Genomic DNA, 10,457 nt, shown 5'->3' with positions numbered 1-10,457 from the left:
AATCTGGCTCTGGGCTGGATCTCTGGGGGGAGATGGGCTTGCTGTTTGGGGAGTAATGAAGTACCGCTTAGACTGAATGATGTTTGCAGTGTGACTCTTTTCTATTCCTATACTGTGCTGAAGCGATGGAGACTGGGCTGTGTTACAAATAAATCATTTTTTGTTGTTGTTAAAGAGAATTTTGAATGTTTGGGGGATTGGGAGGGAGTGGGTGGAAGGAATTTATTTCCTTTGTTCCCTTTAACTGTGGTGGGGAGCTCAACCCTAATCTCCAAGGGTGGGGCTGCAGACTCCTACAAGGTTCTCTCCTAAGGCAGTACTGCTAGTGATCAGCCCTCCCCAAGGGGCCCCTTTGAGGAAGCCCAGTAAGTCATTTCTCCTGCCCAACTTTTCCTTGACTAGTCTTATGGCCATTCACAGTGGGACGGGACCGATTTAGGGTAGGTGTATGTATATGCCAATTGTAAACCCCTTCCCCACCACCACCATTTTTCTTACCTATCCATCAAATTCACTCACCTTACCGTTTCCCTTCTCAATAACTGGTTCCAGCTAGACAAAACATCTTACACATCTATAAATATACAAATTTTGTTCTTCCAGAGGAGCTGTGTTTTTAATATCCTTTCATCCATCTAATATCTTTAGGAGTCAGCTCAGACATTTATTTCCTCAATGTCCCCATGACACCCCAGACTTGGGTAGATGCCCTACCTCTGTGCTCACATAGCACTATTTGCTTTCCTTTAACACATTCTAGTGTAACTTTGTTGCCAAAAGTTGAGATCCTTTGGGGATTTTCAACTGTTTTACCCATCCCCATATTACTGGAGCCTGGCACATAGTAGGTCCTCGATGAATACAAACATAAGACAGTGATACTTTGTGTGATGCATTCTTCCTAACATGAAACATTTTAGTATTCCCATTTCATTTATTTCCTATTGGAATAAATGTAATATATCTGTTGTATATAGATTATTTTTGTACTCCATTATTTCAAAACCATGATTCAAGTTGCGGTAGAATGTGACAGCTATGCTCTTGAATGAGGCAGTTTCAGAATCATTGTTATATGTGGCAAGTTGACATGGAAAAAAATGTGGGCTTCCAGTCTAGATATTTCCCTAGCCTGCTTGAGGTAGACACAAATACTTGACAGGCCTGAAGACAGACATTTTCACAGGACCAGATTCTGAATTGAGCATTTCAGTGTTCAGAATTTTCAAAAAATCATGGTCTCCTAGCTTTGAGTCCTGAATACATCTGAAACTTAATCTTTTTATGAAAGGCTCAGGGTTAATTGGCCACATTATCCATTAAGCCTTGAGTTGTCAGAATACCTAAGGAAAATACTGGCAGGATGGAGTCATTTGTGGCTGATGTCATGGATTCGCTTTTCCTTTGAAAAACTGCTTTTAACTCAGCATTCTTCCCTCAAATCTGAAGTAAGATATATATACCTCAAACATTCTTTTGGAAGGAAGGAAATAACTTGCTAGTGGAGGAGGGTATGTGGGAGTCTGCCCAGGTGGGTAGGGAGAAATTGTTACTTGGTGCAGAAAGGGAAAGCAGAGAGCAAAGTCCACCTTGTCCCGGCTTTCCCTGTGAATAGACCAGAACTTCATTCAATGTATGGTTGCAAAACGAGCAGGCATTTAAGCTTGATTCTGATCCTGGAGGTCTGTTGCATTTACCTTGGTAGTATAGTATATCCATTCTGGACCAAGCTGGAAAGCACGTGAAATTTATCTTCAGTTCTACCAAATATTTGGGTACATTTCGTAAAAGGTTTTTTATCTTCAGTTCTCCCAACAGCACTATAAAACAGGAAATATTTGTTCCATTTTTTTAAAAAAAATAACTGTTTTGAGATATAATTTGCATACCATAAAAGCCACCATTTTAGTTGTTTAATTCAGTGGGTTTTAGTATATTCAAAGTTGTGCAAAATTCACTACAATCATTTTTACCACAAAAAAAGCCCTTGCCCTGTAGCCATTAAGCTCCATCCCTCTATGCCAACCCTAGGCCCTGGTAAGCACTGATCCACTTTCTTTTCTATAGATTTTAGATATTTATATAAGTCAAATCATATAATATTTGGCTTTTTGTGACTGCTTCAATTTAGCATAATGCTTTCAAGATTCATCTGTGTTGTTCATTCCTTTTTATTGCTGAATAAAATTCTATTGTAGAATATACCACATTTTCTTTATCCATTCATCAGTTGATAGGCACTTGAATTGTTTCTACTTTTTGGCTGTTATGAATAATGACGCTATCTTGTTGTGATGAGCACCAGGTGTTGTATGTAAGTGTTGAATCACTAAATTCTACACCTGAAACTAATATTATACCGTATGTTAACTGGAATTAAAAACTTGGAAGAAAAACAGAAAAAGGAATAATGCTGTCATGAATGTTCCTGTGCAAGTTTTTGTGTGGACCTATATTTTCAATCCTCTTATGTATGTAGCTAGGAGTAGTAATGCTGAATCCTATGGTAACTCTGTTTAAGATTTTGAGTAACTGCTGAACTATTTTCCAAATTGGCTGTATCATCTTACAATCCAGCAATGTATGCAGGTCTGAATTTCTCTACATCTTCACCAATACTTTTTATTGTCTTTTTTATTTTAGCCATGCTAGTGGAGGTGAAATGGTATTTCATTGTGGTTTTGGTTACATTGATGAATAATGTTGAGAATCTTTTCATGTGCTTATTTGCAACTTGCATATCTTCTTTCAATAAATGTCCATTCAAGTCATTTGCTCAGTTTTTAATTGAGTTGTCTTATTGAGTTGTAAAAGGTTTTTAATATTCTAGATGTTAGTCCCTTATCAGATGTATGATTTACAAATATTTTCTCTAATTCTGTGGGTTTTCTTTTAACTTTCTTGATGGTGTCCTTTGAAACACAAAAGTTTTTAATTTGGAAAATGAATCAACTATTTTCATCTTTTGTTGCTTGTGCTTTTGTTGTCATCTAAAAATATTGAATAATCAAGGTCATAAAGACACAGTGATGTCTTTTTCTATGTGTGTGATAATTTTAGCTGTAACATTTAATCCATTTTAGTTAATTATGGATATGATGTGAGGTAAGAGTCTAAATTCATTCATTTGCTCGTGGATATCCAATTGCTGCAGCATCATTTGTTGAAAAGACTAATCTTTCCCCCATTAAATTGTCTTGGGACTCTGGTTGAAAATGGACCATAAATATAAGGGTTTATTTCTAGACTCTCAATTTTGTTTCATTGATCCATGTCTATTCTTACAACAGGATGTAACACTGTCTTGATAACTGTAGCTTTGTGTAAGTTTTGAAATTGGGAAATGTAAATCCTCCAAATGTTTTCTTCTTCACCAAGATTGTTTAGGCTATTCTGGGTCACTTGTATTTCCATGTGAATTTTAGGATCAGCTTTTCAATTTCTGAAAAAAATACCAGCTTTTTTTTTTTTTTTTTTGATTAGGGACTGCATTGAATCTGTAGATAAGTTTGGGTATTTCTATCTTAACATTATTACGTCTTCTGATCCATAAACATGGGGTGTCTTTCCATTTATTTAGGCCTTCTTTAATTTTTTCAATAATGTTTTGTCATTTTTCAGTATATGCTTACACTTTAAGTTTATTCCTAGGTTTTTAATTCTTTTTGATGCTATTATAAAAGGAATTTTTCTAAATTTCATTATCAGACCATTAATTGTTAGTATTCAGAATTATAATAGTTTTTGTACATTCAACTTGTACCCTGCAACCTTGCAGAACTCCTTTATTAGCTTCAATGGTTTGGGTGGCTTTCTTAGGATTTTCTATATACAAGTTTATGTCATCTGTTGAATAGAGATGGTTTTATTTTCTTTCAATCTGGATGCCTTTTTTTTTTTTCTTGCCTTTACTTTGGCCAGAACCTCCAATTCAATGTTAATAAAAGTAGTGAGAGCAGACATTCTTGTTCCCAATCTTAGGAGGAAAGTATTCAGTCTTTTAGCAGTAAGTTTGATGATAGCTGTGATTTTTTCATAGATGCCCAACTTCAATACTTACTTTAAAGCTACAATAATCAACACAGTATGGTATTGGTAAAAGAATGAACAGATCAAAGGAATAGAATAGCCCCCAAATAGACCCACACAAATATAGTCAACTGATCTTTGACCAAGATACAAAGACAATTCAATTGATAAAGGATAATTTCAACAAATTATGCTGGAATAACTGGACAACCACATGCAAAGAAATCTAGACAAAGACCTTATACTTATCACAAAAATTAACTGAAAATGAATCAGACAAATATCAAACTATAAAATTGGGAGAAGATAATATAGCAAATCTAGGTAACCTTTGGTTTGGTGATGATTCCCCTCCCCATATATCTTGTTTTATATTTTAGGGATTTTCTTTTTTTTTAATTTTAGGGATTTTCATACATGATTTCATCTTGGCTTGAACAAGTATCTCATTTTACATTTGTGGAAACAAAGGTTTCTGGACTTACCTGGGGTCACAAAGCATAGCAAATGAGTGGATATTCAGATCCTAACCCAAATCTGTCTGATGCCCTGGTGATGACTTCTTAGATATAACACCAAAAGCATGGTCTAAGAAAGAAAAAATTGCTAAGTTGGACTTCATTAAAATTAAAAACTTCTGTTCTGCAAAAGACACCGTTAAGAGAATGTAAAGACAAGCCACAGACTAGAAGGAAATATTTGCCAAATACATATTAAAGGACTTGTATCCAAAGCATACAAAGAACTATTAAGATTCAACAATAAGAAAACAACCCAATTAAAAAATATATATGAACAGAGGTACACATGAGTGCATCTGAGCTGGTCCCCATAGTCACATGACCCCTGATTCTGAATTTTCTCTACTACAGCCTTCCTCTTCCTAGTTCATACTGCTAGAATCCTCCCTTATGGTGGCAGGCATCCAGGCATCATATCCACCCCCACGCCCCCCACCCATCTGCCAATTAAGCCTTGAGTTGTCAGAATACCCAAGGAAAATACTGGCAGGATGGAATGTTTGTGGCTGATGTTATGTTATGGATTCTCTTTTCTTTTGAAATACAGCTTTCAGCTCAGCACTTTTTCTCAAGTCTGAAGTAAGAGAGATCTACATACCTCAAACATTCTTCTGGAAGGAAGGAGATAACTTGCTAGTGGAGGAAGGTATGTGGGAGTCTGTCCGCCTAGGTGGGTCTGAGGAGAAATGGTTACTTGGTTCAAAGGGAATGAAAAACAGTACAGCCACTTTGGAAAACCATCTAACAGTTTCTTACAAAGCTAAATATAGTCTCACCATATAATCCAGCAATCACACTCCTTGTTATTTATTTAAATGAGTTGGAAAGTTACATCTGCACAAAACCCTGCATATTAATGTTTATAGCAGATTTATTCATAATTGCCCAAACTTGAAAACAACCAAGATGTCCTTGAATAGATAAATGGATAAACTCTGCTACATGTATACAATGGAATATTATTCATCAATAAAAAGAAAGGAGCTATCAAGTCATGAAAAGACATGGAGGAAACTTAAATGCTAAGTGGAAGAAGCTGATCTAAAAAGGCTACATACTGTAGGATTCCATTCATATGACATTCAGGAAAAGGCAAAACTACACAGACAGTAAAAAGAGCAGTGATTGCCATCAGTTCAGAAGGGAAGAGGGGATGAATACATGGAGCACAAGGGATTTTTAGAACAGTGAAAATCTTCTGTATGATACTGTGGGGGTAGATACATGGCATTATGTATGTTTCAAAACCCATAGAATGTTCAATTGAAAGAGGAAACCCTTATGTAAACTATGGATTTTAATAATAACATAACAATATTGTTTCTCGATTGTAAAAAAAAATGCACCACACTAATGCACGATGTTAATAATTGAGGAAAACTGTGGAGTGGGGAGAGGAAAGACTGGCAGTATATGGGAACTCTCTGTACTTAACTCTTCAGTATTTCTCTAAACCCAAAACTGCTCTAAAAAGTAAGGTCTGTCAAAACAAAAAGGGCTTTTTGCATGGGGTGAGCTTTGACGCAGGTCAAATAAAGATGAGTCATGTGAGTGGGTGTTTCCAAGAACTGCCAGACAAGTCAAATTGTGACAGTTCTTTAGGAATGGAACTTTTGGGGACCCTCAAACCCTGTCTGCCCCCTCCAGGGGCTGCTAGACTATTGATTTTCACAACTATCAGAGTTGTCAGGCTGTTATTTTTCAAGGCTAGTGTGGATCTGAGAGGGGGATTAGAATAGGACAAGTTAAAATATTCCAAAGCTCATTCTTTTCATAGATGATCAGCCATTTTTTCTTGAATAAATCCTTGAATTGGTGCAAGCGTTTGGTTAATTCCAGAGTTCTGAAAAAGTTGATTTTTTTTTTTTTTTGCCACTGTCCTCACTGATTTTATTGAGGAGTTGATTTTTGGACGTCCTTGCTCTACCATTCCTGAAGTACTCTTCCATTAAGCTTCATTTTACTGTGACTTGTCCCAGAGATTCATAGCTTCATGTCTTCTCTGCTCATTCTTTTGTTCAACAGATATAAATGGAGTTCTACAGATAATAGACTATTTCTCATTACCCTATAAAGTTTTAAACAGACCTAGAACCAGAGTGTTTATATACTTCTATATATCTATCATCTATCTCTATCTCTGCACAATTACACATGCACCCCAACCTCAATGTATATACATCTCAATCTATCCGTCTATTCTATATGCAATTTCATTTGTAAGTCAAGTTTTTTTGCAACAAGAGTTAATGTGGAGGGAAAAGATTGTGTCCCTACACAATGGGTTGTTGCCTCATTAAATGCTTTTTATCACTTTCTCATCCTTGTGGATTTGAGTGCTTTTATGTTCAGCAAGCAGAAAACTGACCTTGAACCTAATGCTTTTATCTCACCCTGGGAGTGCCGACAGAAAAATATTAGAGAAAGCAAGATGGGAGGGGGTTTTGGTCAGAGAGGCAGAGGCAAATGGATTCCCACACACCAGAAACGTATCAAATACTTAAATAATGTCTGTTAGAAGGAGTGATCTCAAGAATGGGTGTGGGGGATGGGCTACAGAAGCTTATTACTTGTACTACTTTCACCAAAATGACAGTTCAGCTGATAGCTGCCAGGATTCTTTTCTGGCACTACCCACATATTGTACCTTACTGGAATCATGCCATGTTCTGCTGATGCTACTGCTACTGGCACTTCAGCTGGTAAGTCTGTTAGAACTTCACAGTGCTGAGGCCTGGGGGGTAAATGAGGTGGGAAATGAACATTAAATTGAGTCTAATTTCTTTTTTCCCCTTTTTTTAGACCCTTACCTACCCAGCTGAAGATACTGTTTTTTTTTAATATTTTTATTTATTTATTTGAGAGAGAGAATGAGATAGAGATAGCATGAGAGTGGGGAGGGTCAGAGGGAGAAGCAGACTCCCCGCTGAGCAGGGAGTCCGATGCGGGACTCGATCCTGGGACTCCAGGATCATGACCTGAGCCGAAGGCAGTCACTTAACCAACTGAGCCACCCAGGCACCCGATACTGTTGTTTTTGAAACTGTCAGTGAGGCTGTGGCAAAACCATTAGATAGATGGGTCTGCCAGTCATCTCCAGGTGAGAAGGATGACTCTCTTTTAGAGAATCCTTCATGGCAAACCTGTTGAGATTACCTGCACTTGGAATGTGTAACCAAATACTGCAGGTGAGAGCTTTGTTTCAGTCTCTGCCTATTCACAGCTAAAGTGACTAACTCCAGGATTCCCAGGGTTCAGATGACCCCTGTTTTGTCTTTTTAGGAATGGATACTGTGTAGTCAAAAACTTTGGTATTGAGACCATGGAGAAAGTAGACATAAAAGCATGAAAGGAGATACAGCCACTTGTGCAGAGCAATTCATTTGGTGTCCTTAGTTTCTGCATCAATGGACCTAAATAATTCCTAGCATTATTGATTTTTTTGACTGTAGCATATTTTATTGTACTTCACTGGAATGATATATGCTTTATATCAGGCTAGGTATGCCAAGGAATTACATGGGGATAGGTGAAAAGATCAAACCACTTGTCCCTATTGGTCTGTGTCCGTTGTACCCTAGGACCATCCTGATTATGTCTTAGTTGCAGCAAGATCCTATCAAAACAACATTGCAATGAACAGAAGATGGCTTTGAATTTGGATAGTTTAGTGTAACCAGGTGGAAGAAAATTTTTTCTCTACCCCACCTCTCCACCCAATACATGCACATGTGTGTTATATCTGTCAGTACCTGGACAGCACAGAGAGGAAGAAGGCCTGTGGTTCCTATGGAAATTCTCTGGACCTATGCATTTAACATTAGCTCACAAATTTCCTCATTCCACAGGAATGCAGAACCCCTCCATGATAATCCATACCTCTCTGCTTTTCAGGTTTTATAAATCCCAATGAGATGAGTATATTTTCCCCTCCTAGAGTATACACACACTGCTGTCTCATCATTCTCCACATCCCCTTGTAAGCCAGGAATGGGTAAATGATTAGGAAGAAACCCTGCGTGTAACTTCTCTAGCCCTTACTGTGTCCTTCCAGTCTAGTAGTCCCAAACTGTCTGTGAAATCCAGCTGAGGGTGATTGTCAGATGAAGAACGAGCCTCATGAACCACTATAGGTCTTTGCCCCTTTCCCCCAGGTTTCAGACTTCCAGTCACCAGAACTGTGAGAGAATAAATTTCTGTTGTTTTAAGCCACACAGTTTGTGGTAATTTGTTTATGACAGCCCTAAGAATCTAATACAATAGGTAAATATAAAAGCTGGTATTATTGTATTTTTGGTTTGTAACTTCTAGTTTTTCTATATTATTCAAAAGATAAATGTATAAAGTGATAACTATAAATCTGTTGATGGGAATACAATGTATAAAGATGTAATATGTGACAATAACATAAAGGGGTAAGAACAGAGCTGTATAGGAACAGAGCTCTTGTGTAATAATGAAGCCCAGTTGGTATTAATTCAAACTAGATTGTTATAAATTTAAGATGTTAATTGTAATCTCTAGGCTAACTAAGAAAATAACCTTAAAATATGCAGAAAAAGAAGTGAGAAGGGGATAAAAACTGTATATTAAAAAATCAATTAAACACAAAAGAAGACAGTAATTGAGAAAATGATGAACAAAAAGTATAAGATATAGAGAAAACAAATAGCAAAATGGTAGAAGTAAGCACTTCCTTACCAGATATTCCTTTAAAAGTAAAATGCATTACACTCTTGAATTAAAGGCAGAGATGGGCAGAATGGATACAAGAAACATGATCCAACTATGTATTGTCTACAAGAGATACACTTTAAATCCAAAGGAAAAAAATAGATTAAAAGTGAAAAAGTTTAAATTGCTATTCCATGTAAATAGTAACAAAAAGAGAGCTGGCTATAATAATATCAGATGAAATAGATTAAGTCAGAAATTGCTGCAAGAGATGAAGACATTATATATTGATAAAAGGGTTAATCCACCAAAAAGATACTAAAATTGTATACTCACTTAAAAATAGTTCTAGAATAATATATAGTTGGAGACTTCAATACTACACTTTTAATTATGGATGGCACACCTAGAAAAAGGGCAAGAAGAAAATAGAGAATTTGAACACCATTATGAATCAACTAGACCTAGCAGAGATACAGTTGACCTTTGAAGGATGCAGGGGTTGGGGTTGGGGTGCTGATAACCCACACAGTTGAAAACCCACATATAACTTTTGACTTTCCCAAAACTTATCTATTAATAGCCTACTATTGACTGGAAACCTTACCAATAACATAGACAGCTGATGAACACATAGTTTGTATATGTATAATATACTGTATTCTTACAATAAAGTAAACTAGAGAAAAAAATGTTATTAACAAAATCATAAGGGAAATACATTTTCAGTACTGTACTTCATTTATTTAAAAAAAATCTATGTATAAGTGGACTCATGCAGTATACAGAATATTCTACCCAACAACAGCCCAATATTTATTCTTTTCAAGTACACTAGGAACATTCTCCATGATAGGCCATATTTTAGTCCACAAAACAAGTGTCAATAAATTTTAAAAGACTGAAATCACACAAAGCATCTTCTCCAACTACAACAGAATGAAAGTAGAAATCACTAACAGAAAGAAAATGGAAAGTTGACAGATATGTTGCAATTAATTAACACACACCTAAACAACTAATGGATGAAAGAAGAAACCACAAGAGAAGTTGGATAATACTTAGAGATAAATGGAAAGGAAAAGACAACATATGACCCCCTAGCAGACACTGCAAAGGCAGTTCTCAGGAGGAAATTTATAGCTGTAAACACTCACATTAAAAAAGAAGAAATATCTCAAATCAGTAACCTAATTTTACACCTTGAGGAGCTAAAAAAGGCAAACTGAAGCC

The 10,457-nt window shown here is 36.4% G+C and overlaps 1 long non-coding RNA gene across 1 annotated transcript; it reads right to left on the bottom strand.

Moving 5' to 3' along the window:
- Positions 1 to 1,715: 1,715 nt before the first annotated feature.
- Positions 1,716 to 5,217, bottom strand: LOC113930981. Its single transcript, XR_003522640.2, has 3 exons — positions 5,149 to 5,217; positions 4,515 to 4,617; positions 1,716 to 1,820 (listed from the first exon to the last, which is right to left on the bottom strand). It is a non-coding gene; the product is annotated as an uncharacterized LOC113930981 (long non-coding RNA).
- Positions 5,218 to 10,457: the final 5,240 nt, after the last annotated feature.

The sequence above is a fragment of the Zalophus californianus genome, chromosome X, assembly GCF_009762305.2.
Source record: "Zalophus californianus isolate mZalCal1 chromosome X, mZalCal1.pri.v2, whole genome shotgun sequence".
In the NCBI taxonomy this organism is placed as follows: Eukaryota; Metazoa; Chordata; class Mammalia; order Carnivora; family Otariidae; genus Zalophus; species Zalophus californianus.
This window is presented reverse-complemented; position numbering and strand designations above follow the sequence as displayed.